Source organism: Athene noctua, chromosome 16 (genome assembly GCF_965140245.1).
Source record: "Athene noctua chromosome 16, bAthNoc1.hap1.1, whole genome shotgun sequence".
NCBI lineage: Eukaryota > Metazoa > Chordata > Aves > Strigiformes > Strigidae > Athene > Athene noctua.
Window position 1 is genome coordinate 8,357,532 of NC_134052.1, and position 23,082 is coordinate 8,380,613.

At 40.4% G+C, this 23,082-nt stretch overlaps 1 long non-coding RNA gene across 2 annotated transcripts in view; it reads right to left on the bottom strand.

Moving 5' to 3' along the window:
• The window catches only part of LOC141966795 (uncharacterized), a 146,124-nt gene that overhangs the window by 48,013 nt on the left and 75,029 nt on the right, over positions 1 to 23,082 (bottom strand). The gene's annotated exons all lie outside the window — the stretch shown is intronic.

Consider the following 23,082-nt stretch of genomic DNA (forward strand, 5'->3'; position numbering starts at 1 on the left):
GTCTCAATACTTGTGATGTCCCTGCTGATGCCGTGTGCATGCCATCATTCCTTTTCCAGAAACCTGCTGTTCTCGTTACACTGATCCTTGACATCAGTTCTGGCTTGGAGCCTGATCATGATGAAAAAAATATTGCGAGTGTGCTTGCAAGCATTCGTGCTATCACAAGGGAAGTAGGCTGAGGAACAAGTTAAATCCAAAATATGATCAAACGCAAAATTAATGGATTAAGGCACCTTCCAATGCTGCACACTACATCTACTGAATCGCCAGTCTCAGATGGCCGCAGAAGGATGTGGAATGAACTGTTCATATAATCAGCTCACCTTGAGCCTGTACAGTGGCTAAGTTATAATGAATAGTAAGCGAGTTAGTAATACCCTAGTAGCTTGTCTGGTGACAGTCTGTAACTGCCATAGCTTGGAGTGCTGCGGTGTTCCAGTTGAAACTCCAGCACAATCTGGGAAGAAGCAAAAGGAAATGCACGTATTCAGCGTGTATTGTGTATTGCTCAGATCTGGCAGTGCTTAATAGGAAATGGGAAGAAGAGTCTTAATTTTCAAGTAGTGTTTCCCAAACCATTTGAAAATCTACTGAGTCTTGGAGTGCTGGCCAATTTGCATAGCAATTCTGCAGCGGTAGAGCTTCAAAGGCAGCCTCTCTCTGTGAGTAAGCGTCACATTTGCATGTGCCAACAGCACTAACACATACAAAACACGGGCCGAGTCTTCAGAACTGCATGTGTGCTTTTATGCAGCCAGTATGCACATAAAATTACTGTAATTGTACTTCCATATTAAAGGAATGTACCAACCCTTTTAATTTGTATAGAGATCACTGTTTAATTACCTGCACTATGCTATAATCTAACTTCAAGGAAAATTGTGCTATAACAGTATATACAGGCATCTAAACACATAGGTATATACTGCTTGTAAATATGAGTATTAGCTGATGTATTCAGTGTCTCCAAAGAAAGTGAAGAAGTCTAGGGTGTGCGTACAAAAATTAAAATAAATTAGTACCCAAATGGAGCCTGCTTTTATGAAATGTTCATTGTAAGGAGAATTAATGTGTACTGCACCACTCAACATCTCTACCTTTCTTTATTCCGGATGGTGAAAATAGAGCTGAAATAGAGGACACTATTTTTCCTGGCTGGGAAAACATCTCTAGAGTTCTGAGTGGTAATTCTTACCTCATACACACACATATTAAGAAAAGACCTTCTGAAGTTTCTGCAGAAAACAAGGGACATTTCTGTACTTTTCTGTGAGTCCATAACAGCTCCACAATCATACAGAGAACCAGCAGCTGTTGATGTTATGCTTAGCAAGGCTGAAATTAGAAGATCACTTGTTTCAAGAGATGACATTGATCCACCTAAACCACACTGTGGAAAGAATCCCTCATTTCAAGTCGTGCAATTGATAGTTGTGCATCCAAATATTAAACAATCACTTTATAATATTTTGTCCTTCTCATCTGAAGTGCTCAAAAACTTTAAAGGTGTTTTATACCGTCTCTACAAAGTCATCATGGACAATATTCTCAGCCATTCTCAGCACAGAGAGATAGAAATAGATTCCTGCTCTTGCAATACAGCTCCCAGGCTTCAGCTCCACTCTTAATGCTTGCTGGCTGTTTAGGAATTGAAGGGCAAGGCTGCCCTTTCAGAACTAGTTATACACTTCTGAAATGTAAGAAAAAAAAAATATTTTCTGTACTGGTCAGCAATAAACTACAGTGTGTCCAATATCCTGCCTCCTGCTGTAACCCCACACCCGACAGTTCAGACACCCCCTCTCTCCAGCACCTCTACTATTGTGCAATGGCATAGATGGGGAAAATAATTCTTTCTTAACTCTAGCAGTTGAACTCTTTGCACTCTGCAGCATGAGACTGGATCATACTATTCATTATCTTATCTTCCTCAACTACACGTTACTAATGGTCTAAAAATTAGCCAGGCCTTCTGTAAAAATCCACCCACTCAGCTGGTACCTTTGACTCAGTTGAATGGCAGTGTTGGGGTTGACACATTCAAAAACCCCCATACATCTCCCTAGTGCAAAAACAAAGCACACGCTTACAGAACCAGTTGGTCAGGGACCAACTTTCGCACTCCGTGTTTGTACGGCACCCAGCACAACTGAGTTCTGTTGAACAGCTGTGACTCTTAAACACCATTATAATACATACAAATAATTTCAGCGCATTCTTAGGTGTACTGGAGGGTATTCTCCAGTCTCAGCATACAACCATATATGAGAATTTAACTCAGCAAGATGCTGACCACTCCCAATATGAAACTCAGCCCTACAGACTTTACTGGGAGATAAAGATGGCTTGTGTTCTAGGAGCCTGCAAAACTAATCTCTTTTTTTCAGAACTCTAAGCTGCAAACAAGTTCATTACAAACCACAGCCCTTCAACCTCAGCAGATTCCCTTGCACTGAGCAGGGAGCCCAAGCATAACATAGAACATTTACTCTGTAAAAAACAGGTTGTTCTTCAGGCCCAGAAACAAAAACATCAGCTCTGTCACTGGCAATTAAATACAACAAGAATTTTAAAGAGTTACTGTTTTCAACACAATTAAATAAAGAAAACATCTAAGAAGCCAATAAGAATACAAGGTTTGACATCTTTTCTCTTGACAGTCGTTCTCCAGGTGTGTTCCCAGGTCCATTTTAAACTTTGTGGCGACATATACAATAGGAAGAAAAAAAAAGATTGTTTACTTCAGACCTGATATTCACAGCATTGGAAAGCTCAAACACTTGGGCAAAAATACAATAGTGCATAAAAATCATGTAATTTCATGTAATGCAACACCTGATTAACTGTTCAAAAGTGTGGTTGCAGGAGTTACTGCAAATCCACGATATACAGCTTGAACCTCTGAGGAGGAAAGGTTTTCATCTCGCTCAGAGGTCCACATGAAGAGGTGATTAATACGCTAGAAAATCTTTGGGGTCCAAATGCAATGTGTAAAGAAACTAGCTTAAGGCTTTTCTCATGCATAGGAGAAATTCCTCCTGATCAGGGTAAGGGGCTCGCTGACAGGGGGCAGCTGGACATCAGACTTGCTCTGTAGCCTTCAGCCTCCCTGACTAAGCAGTGCTTTTTCTTTTACTAAACTTGGCTAAACTCTATGTGTAGAAGGGAGTCTGCCCCTTTCTTTTTGTTTGGAGTGAAGTTACTACCTTATTAGACTCTCATTTAACAAAAATAACAGTCTGAATAGGCTGAAAAACTGGTCTCTGGAATTGCCCCCAGGCCTCTGGGTAAGTCACACAAAAAGAATGGGTCTTCAGATTGCTTCACTTGGGACAAAGATACCCGTCATTAGCTGATGCTGAACAACACCCAAAACTACTCTATGACTGATAAAGATGTACAATATGGTAGGTGAGGGGAAAGGGCAGGGCCTGTGCTGTCTGGACAGGGTGTTGGTTGGTCCATACCGATTTCCTGGAACCCAAAGGGCTCCACTTCTCCTTTCCTTCTCATGGCTTTTGTCTAACAGGAAAGCTGCTTCTGTGCCTTGTTTGGACACTGATTGCTGAGCACAGGCCAGTTGCATAAACTTTAAGGGTACCTCTAGTACCTTAATCTACACCCTTCCTCATTAGATGTGTGCTCATTGCCTCTTTTCCTTCCTCTTCTTCATTTCCTTGCTGTTGCAGAAGAACAAACACTAAGTGAGTGGGGAAAGCATCCAGAAAGGAACTTCAGACAGGGAAGCATCCAGTACTCCCTCTGCTATGGGTAACATTTACGGAACCTGGTGTTAATCAGAGATGAATTTTCTCAGTGCAGTGTCATACATCCTCTGTTGCTGCCTATTACTTAATCTTTGCTTCCTCAAATGGCACCCAGAATTGCGTAACAGCTCTCCTGAAGGTGACAGAAGCAATGAAAAGATAGCACTTCAATGATAAAAATGAAAAGTTTATCAAAAGTGGTCAAGTAGGTTCTAGTGAATGTGAACGGGATTTAGCAGAACTAGCTTGAGTTTTGCATAGACTCAACTCTCTCACAAGGTTGATCCTCTTCTTATCTGTCTGCCCTCCTGAACTCACTAGACACAAACAAGCAAACTTCACAATTAAATTATGCCATTTTTTTCCATAAGTGACTAGCCATTTTTAGTCAGTTCCGTTTTGGGACAGTTAGCTCAAGATAGAGAGTATCAGACAACCAGGTAATTTTATCCTGAAAAAAACTCCACTGAGCACAGACTCAGTAGCCTGTTTCTTACCACTGATGATAGCATTATGTTATTAAGGACCAGTGAAGAGCTGACATTCTTTGTGCTCCTGAATGGGGATTAAAACTTTCCAAAAGTGCTTTGACTTGCAGTATGTTACTAATCCATAAAAGTGCTATGGGCAGGTACAAATCTTCCTGATCCAGTGATCGAAGACTAGGAAGTTTCAGGACTTTCCTAGGTGAAAAGGGCATTCAAGGCAGGAGTGGATGTTGCCCTTGGTTTATTTGACATTCAAAATGCCAAACGTATTTTCCACATGAAGCATTAATTTGTGAACCTATATTCTAAATCCCAATCTTAATTCCACCAAAGTCATACTTCTGATTTGTCAAATAAATTTCATAAAGAGAGTGGGTGGGGAAGTATGAGGACAAACATTTAAACATCTAGAATACAGTAACATGCACTTTCCTGTGTAGATTTGAAAGAGCAACAACAAAAAAATCATTGTAAATCCTAACTGGAATCTCTTGGGACTCTCTACTGCTTCCTGCTCTTCTTAGATTTTCTGTTTATCATTTAACCCTTTTTTTTTTTACTTCCTTAGCTTTTTTAATATCAAGAAACTGAGCCCTCAGAAATAGTTAGCACTGAGATGCCAGAGAGCAGTATGTTAGAGAAAAGGATGGAAGGAAATATGATCCAAGCAGTTCTACTGTGGCTTTGTGTGCCATTGACTGCACTTCTCCAGCTCGAATGGCTCGGCTGTCCCCGCGTAAGGAATGCCATGTTTTGCTTAGTGTAACTGATTCCCACAGAGAAGGTGCATAGTATGCTCTCTCGTGGTGACTTTTTAATTAATTTTGTGTCCTTCAGTAAAAGAAGAAAATCCTATTCTGACAATATGGGTTTCCAATTTATATTTAGAAGAAAACTGTCTTTCACAAGGTTTTCCAGTGCAACACTTTACAGAAAGTGAAGAAGATATAAGTACCTGAGATGCACACCCACTAAGAACACAAGCAAAATTTAATTCCTCATCTGGAAATACATGAAGAAAGTGCCACACTAACTAGTATAATGGTTTGAAGGACAAGTTAGCTACTCTGTGACAGCAACGATAAATGAGAAATTGAATGGCATGTTTTCATATGTACACACACAAAGGAAAATGACTGCCGTCAGGTCCACCATCAGATGGCTAATCCTCTCCTGCAAAGCCCATGACAACAGATGATCTGTGCCAATTTACATGCACCCCGTACATAAACTCTTCTCCATTTTAAATTCTTTTCTCTACAGCAGCTAGGTCTAGCAAGAAATCAGCACATTTAAAATAAAAAAGAAAGGGTGAATTTTGAACAGATGTGACAGAAAACATTGGAACAGGGTTCTTTCTTCAGGCCAACATCCTCGGTGGGCTTTGAGGAAGTGGGGAAAGTACATCTTTACTCTTAGGTGGACTATGGAAAGGGAAGCTTTGAAGGCATCTCTTCTCAGGACTAGGAGTAGTAAACTCTGCTATGCAGAATAGCCCCTTGGTTGCCAGCAGCTCTAAGTAGAAGAGGAAAGCATTTAAAAGCACATAGCTTTTAGTTCCTTGCATTTATTCATCAAGAATGTCTTCCCAGGCTTTAGAACTTAGAGTCTTATAATGGTTTTTATTAGCAAACTTAAGAATAGTGCATTGTAAGTATATGTAAGTCTATGAAGTACCCCTACAAGCCAGACACAGAGCAGCTGCTTGTTATTTTTCCTTGGCGTGTATTTTTTTGGATATGAGGCACCTTCATCTTCCTAACCCCAAACAGACAGAAGAACAGAACACACTGTGCCTATTGTGGGCCAAATCCTCTGCTGACATAAATCAGATTCTCTCTATTGAAACCAACAGAGCTGTTGTGGTTGATCCAGATTTGGACAATTTGGACTCTGATGTCTTACACCATCCTCTTATACCAGCCTCCCTTAACAGGTTTCACTATGCTTCATAAAATAACACAGGTCTAAACAGAAAGAGTTTACAGTTTACAAGGAGGCGGGATCAGTTGCTCATGAGGATACTACACGAGGGCCTGTGGGTTTTTCAATTAATTTTTAGATTTAGAACAGATTTTCCCAATATTCAAGACTCTGGGGAGACAGCAGTTAGCAATATAACTTGAAATTCAATAAAACTAATCTTTCAAGAATGTATGTCTCACTGACAGATTCATTTTGAATCAGTATTGCCTTTACTTTACAGTAAGAGAACAACAAAATAAAGAGAGCAGAATGTATAAATTCATTATTGCCTATATAAACAGGCAGCTTTTTAACCTCAGCTTCAGTAGAAAGACATCCTAGATTTAAAGACACAGGGTGAAGATATATTTGTTAAATTCCTGTTGGTCAAAGAGGAAGCTGTCAGATTATTCGCATTTTTATTATTGCTTTTGAAAACACTGAGATCTTGCTTAAACAGAAGTTGGGTCTGACTTGCAGCTACTGAGACTCATGCTGCCAAGAATATTAAAAGAAGGATCTATATTTGAGGACAGATACAAGATCTAACAGATCTTTTGGCCTAGAAAACAGACTGGAAGAAACAGTATGAGGTCATCTTGCTTATCCCAACAGCTATAGTTGCTTATGTGAGTGAATGTCTGTTCAGGAGTAGAGCAAGGTCTGTTGGTGTGCTGCAATCATTCTGGCAGGATCTTGGCAGCATTTCCAAAGCTATTAATTAGCAGATTACTCATCAGTGGAGCTAGGGCATCCTGTAAACTGATGCCCCCTTGACCCTGCTGTATTAGTTTTCCATAAATAAAATGCAAACCTCACAGATTTTGTTGGTCTCCACAGGACAGATATTTCCCTTCATTTTCACAATTAAAGTAACTATTCAAAATGGTATAAAAACACCTGCTTAGCACTTAGCAGGCGAAATAGCCTGGAAGTGGGTCTTTTATATAGAGTCTTCCATACCACATGTATGGCGCTGAAACAAAATGTATTAAATACTCAGATAAACATGTCAATGCATTTGCAGGCTTCTGTAGTTTGTTTGCAGCTTTGACCATTAGAATCTAGTTTGTTTAGAGGGGAAATGTTGAGAAGGACACTGGGATTTACTCCCTGTTTATTTAAAAAGTAAAAGAGGACTTTTAACTTCTACCTGATGGGCAGATGGATTGATCTTGCATTAGCAAAGCATCTGCTGAATAGCACACACAGCTGGGCAGCATATTTTACCATATTGTGAATGCAGCACAGGATACAAAGCTGAGCAAAATTTCACTTATACAACTGGTGGTTAATTCTGTGCCAACAGTAATTAGCTTCTGTAAAGAGTTTATAACAAGAAACCACAAAACAGTTTTATTCTGATGAAACTGATGGGAAAAACCCATGTGCGTCTGTCCATGGGGTGTGAGCTCCAAGGCTTGGCAGGAGAATTGAGACACAGGCTTTCAGGCCAAAGGCAAAAGAATGCTTCACTGAGCTACAGAGCAGCTTCCTTTTAAAAACTTGTATTACAGCAGCATCTCTAGTCCTAGTCAAGGATGTGGGCTGCTGGTGTTATGAATGAAACAGCTAAATAGAGGCAGGACCTTGCTGCTATGCATGCACAGTCTAGGGCCCTGATTTGGCCAACACTGACACTCAAGCTAAATCTTTAGTATATTTATGCCAAGGAGATTGCTGTCAGAATTAGCTGAAATTTTACAGGATTGAGTTCTTAGTCAATTATTAGTAAAAAGAAGGTACTAATTAATATTATTGATCTTAAAAGAGCAGAGAGTATATGCTTAACTGCAGGTGGAACCAGTTGTATTCATTTCAGAAGGATTACAACCATTTATAAAACTAGAGACACTGTTAACATCTGCATTTATATCAAAAGTATGCTGAAACAAGGATTCTGTTCCATTCTCTTTCTGGTAGCATATAGAAACCCCTGTCAAAGGGTCTTGCTGCACTAAGCACTGGGCAAATACTGAGCTCCTTATCTTACAGTGGAAACTGATAAAGGGAAAGAAGAGAAAGGAGTCATGAAGTTAACTCTAGCTAGCTGCCCGTGGCCATGCACCGGATGGATTCTGGGAATAGAGACCAGGGCACCTATGTCATGGTTGTCATTAAACACTTCAATAGCTGATTTTCAAAAAGAAACAAGGACATAAAAATATTTCATACAGGTTTCTTGGAGAAAGCCTACTGAAAAACAGGTTCTTGCCAGACATAGAAAGGAGAGCTCAAAAGCACACTGGATAAGGGAGAGTCAGTGTTAAGAAGTCTGGAAATTCCCGGTAGAGGAAGCCACTTCAGGAAGCAAGTATGACTGAGCTGAAGTGGGGAAGAAACTCTCTACTCTTATGGCTGCACCATGGGTGGATTGCACAAGCAGTGTGTGCTGTTGTGACTGTGCTAGAGGCAGTGCTCACGCACAGCCACCTCCGGCAGCGTGCTGCCTCAGTACTCGGTACAGGACCTAACAGGGGAGTTTTATTGCCACTGCCTTCAAGAAACCACCTGCTTAGAACTTGTTCCCTCTCAGCCTGACAGTTCAGCAGTCTACACTGTCTTTTGTATAAGATACTATGTTAACCAATCTATTGCTTACTGGATAAAACACAGCCCTTCTTCTGCTCCCTCAACTCACCCCTCTTCAAGGATATGAGGTATATGTGAGCATGGCAAAGGCCAAAACCCAAGTGCCAGGCTGGTGGGTAGCAAGGCACTGAAGAACAAATGAGTCACATCAAAGTTCATTATTTTCAGTTCTATCACAGGGGGCACCAATCCGCCATACTAAACGCACCCTGTAAAGATGTAAGTGCTGGTTTCTTTAAAAGTATGGTGCCATTGAATGTATCTATGCATCAAAAATGGGGAAGGAGTAATTGGAGCATGTATTGATTTACCTGTGCTAGGCTAGTACAGCTTGATAAGAATAGCAGCAAAAATGTGGCAATGTGAGTTTAACAGCCAGAGTATGTACACAGAGTCTTTCAGAGTTTGTAATCTGGTTACTAGCATGTTAAAGACCTCTCAGGTGCATCTCTGTGGCTGTTATTATTCATGCTAATTAGACTAAGCTAGCAGAGGTATTTCTGCACATGCTACAAGTGCACCTTCATTTTCCTGGGTGGAGTATGCGTATGCAGAGGAAGGTGTGAATAAATAGCCTAAATTTCTCCCAAAGTGCAAATGGGACAGGCTAGTTCCTCCCCGTAGTGCAGAAGTGAGGAGTTTAGCAGTTCCATGATGGAGCAGCGTAGAGCAGCTCATCTTGTAATTTCATGGAACAAGCCCCTGGCATTATACAGAAGAAGAATCTTAACTGAAACTTGTAATAACTTTGCAATAACTTATGGATACATGCATAATACAGAAAGGAAGTGGGCAGTGTCGTAAAGTAAATGTATGATAACTACTTATGAGATGTGGGTTCAGTACGCGTTTTTTCCTGACCAAGCTCTATCACCAACTTTGCCATCTTCTTCAAAATTATTGTCCCTCCTTCTACTTTTATTTCTTTTCTCACTGTTTCTGTTTCATTCATTCATGCTGTAGTTTTCTCCTGACATGTTTTGAACAGTACATAGCGACAGGGTCCCAGACTCAGTCTGAGACTTTGGGCACGACTGTGGTAGAAAGAAACAGTAATTCAAATTTGATATTGTTGTTCTCTGGAGTACATGTGCTCCCTGCCAATTTAAAACAGTAAGAAAAAAGAGCTTTTGTTTTTCTACAGTCTTATGTGTCTCAGGAGCAGGTGATTAGATCCTTGGGTTTTGTACTAGGGCTCAAAGCAGAAAGGTTGGAATTCAGGACTCCTACTGATAACTTGAACCATTGTTCATGGGAAGGCCAGCTCACCCCTGTGCTTCTATGTGTCATCATAAGCAGCACTGCACTATCTTTAAAAATTTGTCAGTGTTTCAGATCTACTCTAGGTGTAAACATTTTCTGTCCAACATCCACAACGGCCCTATAAGCTAAGCATGGAAAGCATGGAAGTCACTTTATGTGACAGCCGTGGAACAGAGAGAAAGGCTAGTCTTGGGACTATTAGTCATTGGCTTGTTGCTATCAGATTTTATTAACAAGAGGTGGCACTGGTACCTTGTTGTTCTGAAACTACTGGAAAGTCATTAGCTGTGATTCCAAAGCCAAAACCTACTGCGTTCCCTTTTAACATCAGCCAAGAGATCGTGATTAAAAAAGATGTATAATTAAAAAGATTTAACAGGAAACTGAAAAGAACCTCTAATCAGTGTAACCATGGGCTTTATTCCACAGAGAAAATAAAACAGAAAGGCTTTATCCTTCATATGTTCTAAACAGTGTGCCATTAAATCTGGTCCCAGTAAGTGTCACAAGTAAGCAGGTGAGGAAAAAAGGGTAAGAAGCAGCAAATGGCTGAGTCCCTGAAGGGACAAAACACGCTTCCCACATATCTTCAACTTCCAGGAGAGAGGGAGGGCCCGTATCTTTATCCTGCTGGAGGCATTCTGCCTGTGGGGAGGGAGCATCTTCAATGCTATCCCCGACAGGCACTATGCTTAGCTCCTGGGAGGGATCATTTTGCCTGGCAGGGAAGCATCAGGGTTAGCTCTGGGGAACAAGATCATCCTGCGTCATTCAAGGGAGGCTCCTCGTTCGGCCCTCAGAGAGAGGGAGGGGTCAGCCTGCTGCCCTCCAGTAACCTCCTCCAGTAACCTCCTCCAGTAACCTCCTCCAGCCCAGTGCGGCTGCTCTGTTACAGCCAGTCCCAGTACCCCAGAGGGAAGAATGGGCCAGCCTTCAAGGAGAAAGGAGCAGACACAGGCAGAACCAATAAGCCTGAGGACAGATTTCAGTTACAAAATCATTAAATGCTCCACTAACTTAAAAGCTTAAAATAAACTATGTGGAGCCACTAGGTTCAGATCCTGCAAGATAAGGGGCCATGGACTGTGTATGGGCCTGTCTCATGACATTAGTCCAGCACTTAAGGCATATTCCCTGGTTTTTGTTGCAGTTACTTGCTAAAAAAGAACAACAACCAGCCCAGATTCCTCAAAAGAATTTTGGAAGAAGCGAGGAAGAGACTGACACTAAGCAGTGCAGCGCGAGATCAGCCCTTGCTGTGAGTTCCCCAGTCAGTAAGCTGTGAGGCTCCCCGTGAAAGACAGCCGTCCTCACTGCCGCTCAGACCTGATACAGACAATCCTTCAAGCAGAGGGGGTTCCTCACTGGAGTAAACATTATATGGCAGGTTGCAGGGCATCTACACACTTCTGTGCTGCTTTGTCGTGTTGGTAGCATTCCAACCTGGTGACTGACAGAACTTCAGAAACTCGGTTAGGGTTACCAGCTAATCAGTCCTCTGTTAATCTTCACCATGCAACATGTGTCTAAGATGTTACTGCTGCATTTTCATTATCCTCTTGCTAAGATGTATTGCTGTGCAGGAAGCAGCTTTTTGGATAGATGGGGAATGATGCTGAAAATAATTTGAAAAGAAGAGGGATAAAATATGCTGTCGTGATGTTTCTGAGTAAATAAAGATAAGACCCATGGAAGCTCCTCTGGCAGGGACATTAGCAGAGCCTCAGCAAATTAGTTTAGCACTAGAAAATTGACATGGAACGGAAACAAGGCATTCAAAGCAAGGATGTGCCTTAACTAGGCACAAAGCCTGAGTTATTTAAGAAAAAGAAGTGGAGTTGGTTCCAGAGTAGCTAATTCATTTCTCCTTATCTTCCCTTGGCAGAGGCTAGCTGCTTAAAGACCACTTGATGTATGCCTGCTGCTTCCTCCCCTCTCCCCTCACTTGTTTGCCTTGCAGAAAACAAAAATTAGTTCTGTTGCAAATGACTCCGGTTCCCCATGGGCTGCAGAGAAACAAATCACAGCTTATTGGGCATCTGTGTGACATCCCAGCACTCTGAAGCACACGGCAGTATTTGCACTTGCTCTAAGTTTATCTCTATGCTAAAATATTTGTTGGAATACAAATGCAAGTTATAAATATTTTTTTTAGTTACATTTGTGTGTTGGTAAAAGGCCCAGTACATACAGATACACTGTCATAAAAACACTTTTCAAGTATAACTTAATTTACTTAGTGAAACACAACTGACTACAAATTTTATTGCCTGAATAATTTTTTTGTGGTGTAAGCCCATTACAAATTTCAAGAAGATCCTGAAAACAACAGGTTTGATATCTTCAAGGTATAACATATCTTCTCATTCTCTTGTAGTTCAACTAATTTTCTCAGCAGTTCATTTAGCAGAGTTGGTATTATATGGACAGAGACACTAGAACATCCTGCTGGACTATTTTGTCATAAAATTAGTCCTGGTCTATACTGATATTTAAAGCAAAGTGGTCCACTGTTTATTATACCTTGTAGCTTAAGTTTCGAAACATGTCAGGCTTAAGGATAGGTTTAGGCCAAGCTGGGAATCAGGCTGGGTTAATCTCAGCAGCTATTCCAGGTCTGAGCTGTGCAGCCATCCAAAAGCTGACCTCTGAGCTTTGCAGTGTGCAGCACTGGTGACTAATAAATATTCTGTGATAACTTTAAGCTCAGTCCTAATTATCGGTATAGACCAAAGCTGCTAATGTTATCCTCTTCCTTTAGTTGATCTGTCTGAGGAGATCCCCCATCAATTCACCAAGGCTACCATCCTTTTCTGCCTTCCTAATCTAAAAATTGAAGCACTCTTATGCCTCTTTGTTCAGCCATTCTGTCATGTCATGTTCAGCCTTTGCACATTTCTTGCTGCAGCTCTTGTCTAAGTGTGGGAACATATACTTCTCAAAGTTGTATAGCTTGGTTTTCCCAGAGTCACAGAAAACAGAGGTGAGGATTCTTGCCAGCACACCGCCTCTGCTTCCTAGCTATTCCGCCTGGCAGTGTGCCAATTCGGCATGATACTTGTTCTGGATGTTTCGCTAGGTTTTAGGAAGAGGTGGAAAAGAGGCTGAGTCAGTTTATGCTGAACTGACTACATGTCAGCGCAGATGATGTGAACTCAGCCTCTGGTTTTATAGTTTGGTGGTTTCCAGCGAATTTCCAATAAACTCTCAGAAAACTCTTATGCGTTATTCATGGCTCTAAATTCCTCAGGTTTTTTTCTCTGTTATCAACTTTTATTTTGTAATCTCCTCAAACAGGGGACTGATTCTGCTATATTTGTCTAGTAACAAACAGAGTACATTTCCAGGGTTAAATAAAACTAGGTATTTATAATCACCTAGGACATAATCTTCAGCACTTTAAGAAAAGCAAAGTGGCAGTTACCTTTGAGTTATGAGTTAAGAGAACTGACGGATTCTGTTACAAATGCAGCATCCATGAATGACTCCTCAGTGGAAAATCTGGGTTGTCAGCTTATTGCTAGCATCTGTTACAGCAATGGCAGTGACATTTTAAAATACTAAACTCGGTTGGTAAGTTACTATTTTGGATCAGATGCATAAATTCAGCACACTTTCATCAAAACCAGAGCACGCATCTAGCAAATTGGAACTTGGAGTCAGCAGTAAACATTTGTACAAACACGCAACATGAGAGGTTTCTGTGTCATTCTTTTGGTAACCCAGGACTGGAGAGGCTAGGGGTAAGAAAATGCTTCATACTGGCTTTCTTGACTGAAAAGACAACTTCTTCCCTAGGAAAAGGCCCATGTGTGCAGACCAGAATCTGACAGTGACCTCGCCATATGTGGTCTCAGTTAGGCAGCATCTTTCATGGTGGTGAAAGAGCTGAACTGCTCCTGAGGAATGTGTTTGTTCAGCCCTGCAAGCTTTGAAATGTATAGACTGGTAAATGTAAGTGAGCATGAAATCTGTTCAGCTTTATGTTAACCTCATGGCTGCAGCTACTAGTGCCAGGAACACTCAAGAAGAACATTCCTGCTCAGTTACAGCACACCAAAGGACAGAAGTAACTCAGGCACAGAAGAGCAACAGTACAGTCATAGAAGCCTTGGTGCGAAACAGTTAAAAATAGTTGAATCATGTCTTTTCAAGAATTGAAGGACTAGCTGTGAAAAGCTCTATTGACTTCCAGGGAACCAGGCTGTAAACAACGCGGCACAACTGAAGATGAGGACAGTATAATATATCTGACGGGTACAAATCTTCCACATGGCCAGCATCAGGCGAGGTGCCTGTCAAAAAGGCATCTGCAGCTGTTCCCTTTTCAGGCTGTTTACTCTACAGGAGGATTTACCATCTGTGCAGAAAAACAATGCACACACCAGAAATCAGTGTCTGTCAGATGAAGCTTAGTCTCGTGGCTGAGGCACAGGACAAGCAGTCAGGAGATTGAGATTCTATTTATTGCTCTCCTAGTGACTCCCAGAGCAAATAAGGGGAAATCACTTCACTGCTTTGTGTCTTCTCTTCCTCCAATATACTACTTTACCTTATTAGCTGTATGAACACTCATTGTTTGGGTTCATAACATGCTTTTGGATGCAGTGCTAAAGCAGAAATAAACAAGATGTTTTCTCACAGAATTTCTAAAGCTTCAGGAATAGCAGATCAACCTTTCTACTGCAGCAGAATTAAAGGTCCATACACTATATCACAAACAACTCAAGGCAGTCCAAGGCTCACTATGCTCATCTCTCCATTGAACTTAGTATACTAAAGTGATTTTTTAGAGATCATGGCAATGAGAACACTAGAAATACATGACAAAAGAGACAGAAAGATCAGATTTGTTCAGAGGTGAGCCAACACAAATGACCACAAACTTTGGGGATTTTGATATTCTGAGCTGAATTTTTCAGCTTCTTATTGGCACTGGCAATTGAATGTCATTGAAAAGTTAAGGTATCCCTTCATATAATACATTTTCTTCTTCAGAATAAATCTTTTAGAGTTTTTTCTAAATCAAAGCACTACAGCTGTGCAGGGCTCAACACTTCATGACAGATTTCTGTGAAAAGCACTGTGTTCAGAATGTACAGTTCCTAGCTCTGCTGTGCTTTGGAAGCACAAGAACTTCACAAATTTTCCCAACAGAGTCATAGGAAATTGAGCTCTAATTTGCTTAAATATTTTCAAAAGTTTGCTGGATTGCCCTTACTCTGGGATTAGCCCTGAGTCTAGATCAAAATTGTGAAAGAGATCATGGATGGGTCTTAACTGATAACACTTTTCTAAAGCCTAACAATATTGCATAATAAAACACATCTATGGAGCAAGACTGAGTATGTAGGATAAAGACTGTTGTCATTTCCAGAGGTATACCTTGGTGGGTGTATGTTGAGTTATGTTCCTGTATGGCACTTAAGAAAAAATCTTAGTCCCACTAAAATTAGCATGGTGGCTAAAGTACTGTAGTATTATAATTCATATTTTCTGAATTTTCTGCTTTACACTGAATAATTGTGAGATCGGTTCTACTCCTATTTCAATGTGGTTGATTGTATATATAAGGAAAACAATCTAGCCATTTTTATGTTTCTTTTTAATTCTTCTGTTGTTATTGAGTCCTAAATGATCTTGTTTTTGTTTTTACTGCTCTGTAATGAGTCACTGGCTTATTTAATTTAATTTTATTGTAATTGTTATCTTTTCATTCTTGTTTTTTTCCAGTCAGTTACTCATAAGACCACAAGATATAAACAGGACACTGTTGCTTGGACAACTTCTGTGGGTAATTTTTTTTCACTGTCGCCTAAATCCAAAGCAAGTTACTGAATGGTCCTCACTTCCTAAGAACTTTCACCTCAGTCTATGTATATTTTCCCACATGTCATATTTCTGTTGATCCTTACATTTTCCAACTAAAAGAGATCTGCTTCTCTAGTTTGGTTGTTGTTTGGAAGCTTTCTTGGGCTTTGTAAGGATTCCTGATCTAAAACTTCTCATGGAAATTCTAGTGATAGGAAATCAAGTTTAATTTTATGTATTTTTTTTAAGCAAATAAATTTTGCCAAAACCTGTGTTTCAACTGAATATTTCAGAGACATAGCTATCCAGTGAAATGTTTAATTTTCCTTTGTCATCTTCATTTTCATGCTAACTTCATCTTGGTGGAGTTTTCTGCAATGACTCTCTTGCTAGACTTCTTATCTTTAACCTGGTTTCCTAAGGAAATGGGATTTATATGGCTGTGCTATGTTTGCATATCTTACATAAATGTGTCTCTTTATCCATCAATTTTTCTAATTTCAAAGCAACTGGCAGCTTTACACTAAATCTGATATAAAGACTCAGGTCTACATTATGTTAAGATTTTGTGTTTCATTGTACTAGTCAGATAGACAAAAGATTCTATTAATGCATCTATGAAGGAAAGAGCTTCAGCAGAAATGACCTGGTATTCAATACCACAGAAATCAGGCGAGAACAGTAAATGCCCAGATACGGGAAGATCTCCCAAAGGAGTTCACACCCATCAGAACACACACCACAAGGACATAAAGGCACAAAAACCTAAGATTCATTAGTTCCACTACTTTTTGTATTTTGCTTCTGTGAGGCTAGAAATCCTAGGAAACTATGAGACTGTCTGTTTATAACTGTGCAACTTGTTTGATCAGAATTGATTTGTATTTTGGGGCAAAAATTATTTAGTGCATTAGTTTAAGGAGATCTGCAGCTCTTAAGCAGCACCTCCCTTACTGGTACCCAGAGAGCAAGTAGACTTAGAAAGACTTAGACAGCTTATATCTATGTCAGTGTGCCTTCATTTCTCCTGTTACCTGTGCCACGTAAAATAAAAGTTCAGAGGTCCCTGTATATGCCACAATTACACCTTCCAGTCACAGCTTTAGACACACCCTAAGATCCAAATTGTCTGGCATGAAAAGATGTCTTTTGCATATCTATTTGCAGCTTTTACATGAACTAAAGATTATGGAGCATTCTGTAGTAACACAGAACTTGAACAGCCTCTGCAAATAATCTGCATTTGACCAGAAATTATTGATACAGATTTCACAGAACAACCCATTGTCCTGCAGCATTCAAAAGATTGGATATGGCATGCTTCTAAAAGCTTTTATAATGAGGAACCTTGGAATAGCCATGACAAGTGGTGGCAAATTTTAGGCAAAGGCTTTGATAAACTCCAAGTGGTGTGGAAGCAGCCTTAGAGATTAATAACATAGCGATTTTCTCTGAGTCAGCAGTGAGCCAGCCCACCTCCTCACAGTAGGAGGTGCCAGGATGTTTGGAATGCCACCCATAGGACACGAGGTCAAACTGAACTTCTGACCAGTGTGATAATTGAAAAATTTGTGGCTGCTTTTGCAAGAGTGAACACCAGTTAACTGAAGTCAGATTCCATCTTGGGTAATTCCATACTGCCTCTCTAAAATTCCCCGTTTATTTCAAACAGATGCAATATTTTTTCACTTCCTCCATTAAAGACTGCCAAGTAGTTCTTTATGTTTTGTTGAGTACTTGCTGTGTTTTACCCCAAAGGTAGCTACAATACCCAGTGAATAAGCCAGTGCAGAGCTTTGGTGCATACAATATTATTTGTGGGGAAAATTTTGTTCGGTCTGTTTATAATCAGAGCTGCTAAATATTATCATACAGAACTATGGTTTGTAGTAAACAGCCAACAAAAGCTAGGACTAAGAAGATTTTGTCCCATGGATAAACCAGCAGAGTATGAGGTAGACCAGACCTCTAGTTTTAGCTCTTCTATTTACCTCAAGTAGCAACTTGGTCATGTTCCTTCACTTGCTAGTAAGGCCAAAAAGCACCTAAATTAAGGTACTTCAGAATAAGCTGGTTTGGACCCTTAATTTCTGTGCCTCAGTACTCATTAGTAACAGTGGAATAGCAATGCTCACTAATGTATCATTAATATTTACTATAATGGATGCTTTATGGTCACGTTCAAAGGGAGATGTATTCCTATTTCCTATTTCTTCTGGCACATATAAACTGATGAATAAACAAATTGATCAATTTATACCATACAGTGCTAGACAACTCATAGTGTTTGATGGCAGTAAAAGGAAACACAGAAGTAAAGCCAGAAACACTAATTAAAAGCATGTTCAGTGAGACAGAACTGTAGCTTGGTCTTAACGAGTGTGCAGTAGAGATAATGTAAAAGCAATTACTTTAGCAAAGGCAATTTACTGAAAATTGTTTTTTACTGAGCACCAACTTATTCAGCTCATGGGCTTGCCGCCAGGAAATGGAGCCTATTAGTGCCACTTACTGTGGGGACACTGAGATGTGGCCATCTGCCTGCTGGGACTCACCCCTTATCTTTCCATCATGCCACACGATTCCTCTGTGTCAATGTGCATACCCTTTCCGACCTGTTCTCAGCAATATGCATTGATATGGCATCTGTCATCCTGAATGATAACCCTGCACATTACTAATGTAATAAACTAATCCAGAATTTATATCTGTCTTTTTAACCATGATGTGTGACATGCCTACACTAGGCTTTACAGTTGTGTGAGACATACTGGTGTAAATCTAGGATTTCTGCACTAATTTCTGAATTTCTACCAGTATAACTGAGGCGAGAATCTGACCCTTCAATCACAAGGCACTTCTAGGATCTGAGGATCAGATAACCCTACAGTTTACTGACAAACTGGAAAGGTAACTGAAACATGTAAATGAAGGCTGCATTCCGGTTTCCTTGCCAAGGACAACTTTGAACTAGCAGTGACATAAAAATCAACTGGAAGAAAGGATAACCCTCTGTGCTTTTTCTGCCATTCATAGGATTTATAAATTCAAGTAACACTCACAAAGTTTTTATAAAAAAAGCAAATGTGTAGCCTTTTGGTTGCAATTCAAGTTCTAATAAAACTGTTTATTGAACTTCTTGACCCCTTCCTGGAATCTGCTTGAGCTTCCCAGAACTTTGTGTCATGTGGTTCTCGGTCATTAATAACTAAGTATGACACAGCAGTTTAGACGCACAGCAGCCTTTTCTCTGTTCAAGCAGGCGCCAGGACAGAGCACAGAGAAGACAAACAGCTCAGCCCAGGCTTCAGGATCCCGTCCCCGAGCAGTGCTGCTGTGATGCAGCAGCAAGCAAAAAGGGCAAAGGCAGGAAGTGATTCATCTGAGTACAGTACAACGTGTGGGACATGATCAAAAAGATCCCAACCTTCAGTCAGCACAAGTACAGTACTGGGCAAACAGCTCTAGGCTCCATCCTGGATATTAGATCCATCTCCCACTCTGTTTACACAGAAATACTCCTCCACCAGCCAGCTGTGCATTAAAAGCAGCATCTGGTGCTAAAGAGGGTCAGTGAATCGAAAGACCTCTGAAGACATGGCTGATCTATTCTGTCCGCCCACTCATTTACGTTTATATAGCCCTTCTGGCTTTTGCCTGGAAATCTTTGGCTTTCAAACAAGAGATCTCTCCAGCAGTTCTCCTCCAGCTTTTGGACTGCTTTACTGTTCCTTGAATCTATTTAGCCATTTCCCTGCCAGTTCCCAACCCCTCAGCCCCACTGTCCCGCCCCAGCCCCATGGCTAATTAATCATCTCTTCTTATGACAACTGGACTGTAGCTAAGAAATTCTGAGTGTCATTTTCCAAAGGGCAGAGCTGTTGTGTCTGCTGCAGCAAGATACATTCCAGGTACAGTCTGCCTCACCAATTATATGCTTAAAAGAAAAAAAGGGCAGGGATATTGCTGTACGGAGAAGCTAATCACATTCTAGTGTGAGATGCTGCGCTTCAGCTACAGTGGAATGAATGAAACTCATTGTGTATTGATTCAAAAGTCATATCTCTGCCAAATTTGTATTTAATTACACATATGCATTTCCTACAAACCAAAGAAAAAACCTGTATGGACCTATGGGGAAAATGAGTTTAATTTTGATCAAGTTCCTTGCACTGTCGTTCATTGTAATTTCACTAGAGTGGCTCAAAACTTGCTGTAGGAACTTGGGTGGTGAGGGAGAGGGAGGAGAGAAATTGAAATCTCAAATTAGGTGGGAAGTAATGCATTAAATCAAATTATGATTTTTTTGTCTTCCTATTTGTATCCTAAACTGCTTCTGCTTACTTCTCCCAGTCTCTCTCCACTATATTTACAATGCACGTTTGCAAGCACCATAGCTCTGCATGCTCAGTTCAATTGAAGTTTACAAGGAAACAGAGATGGCCCTGAGTCCCGGAGATAAACTCTCCAACACCTGAGGTCTGTTATTACCTTCTACTCAAAGCATCAGGCACGCTTTGACCCACCTTCTCAAACACAAAACACAGTGCAGGTATGTAATTTTCAACAAGAACGAGTGTAAAGAGAATGAACTGCGTATGACAGATCTGATTTGTGTTACTTTTATGCAAGGCTGGAAGGTGTTCAGAAACATCTGGTGATGGGACTAGTATTGACACTACTCTAGAAGGGACCCAACATTCATTTCAGAGAAATAAATAACTCATCTAGACAATGAGATAATATTTTAGTATATTTAAGTAAATTTAAAACAAGTTAAAGTCTTATCTTCTCTGTGTTAACTGGTGTTAGCTAACACATCCCTGGTCTAGGCAAAGCCTAGAAGCAAGGAAAGCAAATAAATGACACATGGAGTGAGGACTGTACCAGAGAGAAAAAATGAAGGGAGACACTGTGAGAAAAGAAGCACAGACAAAAAGGAAGACAATGAAATGGAAAAAAATAACACTATCTTTGTAATGAACAGGACCAGCTGAGCTTTCGAGGGGTGCTCTTTTTCCTAATCCATAACACATGCTTCTTCTTAACTCCGGTTATGTGTTTGTTTATTTGTTGTGTGTTTTTGTAAAATGAATCACCCTTAGAAAAAACCCATGGATTTAAATTACAGAGGGCAAAAATCTCATTGTACGTCAGCTACTTTGGCAAACCCCATAGGTAGTTTAAGAGGAAAAGCTACTTGGGAATTTTCCGATGAAGAGCTTCGCTGTTGTTTTTTTAAAGGAAAATTACACTATGTTGAACCTGAAATTTTTTGTGGGAACATGGCATTGGAACTGTCCTATTTTGTATAAATATTAAATATGCACTGAACTTGGTCTCCCACATCCCACAGAAGTACTCTGACCATTGTGGCTCAAAATTATCTCTTTATTTAGGTCCAGTGATTTGCTGAATTTTTAATCAAAATATAATAGCACAACAGGAGAGCCCTAAAGCAACCACTGGTCTGGTGATTAATACCCTGATGTTAGACTTGGGGCAAAAGTTCTACTTCTGGGATTGACTTATGGAATCTCTCACATCCCAGCTAATTGTCCTAGCTACTGGGCTAGTAATTATTTTGGGGTAATGCTGGCATGTTCTTCAAGGATAATTTGGGAAGGTGAACATTTTAACCCTGTGTAGAGAAGAAAATGTTTTGAGAGCTTTAAAATTTTAACTAGTCTGAAAACCTGCTTCCCCAACTTGATGTGCAGAGGTTCAAACTCCATGTGATGCACCCATTCTTCATAGGCAGTAACTTGTTCTGTGTGGGTTTGTATTTGCCAGGTTTGATGTGTATATGCTGCATGCAGGCGTTTGTGCAGCCAGCATGTGCAGGTACGTGGGGATTGTGTTGTATATAATGCATATTTCTTGCAGTTTGGGTTATATGTGTCTTGTTCCTTTGTACACGATTTTCATGTATATATCTCACCCATGATAGCACCTTGACAAAAACTAAAGTCATATTCAGCTAATCATGATTTGGACTGATTAGCTGCACTAGGCTTCTTCCACTGGCCCCTTGTTTTTTGTGGGCTCTCATGACTTTGGCACACAGAACTTGGAAATAAGAATTAAAAAACATGCAACCAATTAGCATGAGTTTAAATGATGAGCAGTGACAAGCTTATTAAAGTCATGTCTGGCGCCTCCTAATAAATGGAAATAAGTAAATATGAAGTACCTGTACATAAGGGCACCAAAACATCCCTCATAATTCTAGTTATCTATGATAAACTGAAAACACATCTGGAGAAAATTTTCACATCTTATTTTGCCTCTTAAATGTCACATGTGAAAATAAGTACAAACACATCCTTCGGTCCAGTGTCCTTGCCCTGATGATGTGAAACAAGCAATAAAACAGCAAATATGAAGCACAACCACTATTTCTCTGTTCTGAAATCCAACTGAATAGAAAAGTCTCTCTGCTACCTCTGCTCACCAAAGAAGAGTTCTGTCCAAATGCTTCAGGCCCTCTCCGTCCAGAAGCAACAAGGTCCCAAAGTTTACTTGGAGTTACACAAATGTATGTGGGAATTGAAAATAAAATTTGATCAAACAAATACTAACTGGTAGATAACTATGGTGATATTAAGACTGAAATTAAAATCTGTAAAGACGCTTTTCCCCACATTCTTGAGGGAAAAAGGTGTTAGGTGTGTATTCAGTTTGGAATATGAATGGTGATGGATTAGATCTGCAATGCCCAGTCTCTTGGTGATGGTGGTTCCTACTGAAAGCTCTTGAGGACAGTAAGCTTTGGTCCTTCATCGCCAGGTGGCCAGACATGTTTTCAAGTGACTGAAATGGAACCACTTCCTTGTTACATTAGTGCATAGATGTTCTGTCACAATGTGGGACATACTCTGGTCACAAAACTTAACCAGAACAGTACTGTTATATTATCAGATAGAAGGCGCATCTGCATTTTGGTCCTGTGGCAGAGACATCTCCCATCATTTGACAGAGAAAAGGTAGCAGAGAACAGGCTGAAGACTACTCAAATTAGGCACTGGGCTCATGGTCTTCTCCCTGACCATGTGTGGCCCTGGGAGAAGAGGCCACAGGAAGCAGGCAGCAGGGCACAGGAAGTGTTCAGGGAATTTCACTTAACAGTTAAAACCTCTACGTGAATGAAGCCTTGAGCCTGTTTTGCTTCAAACAATGTTCCATTCAAAGTA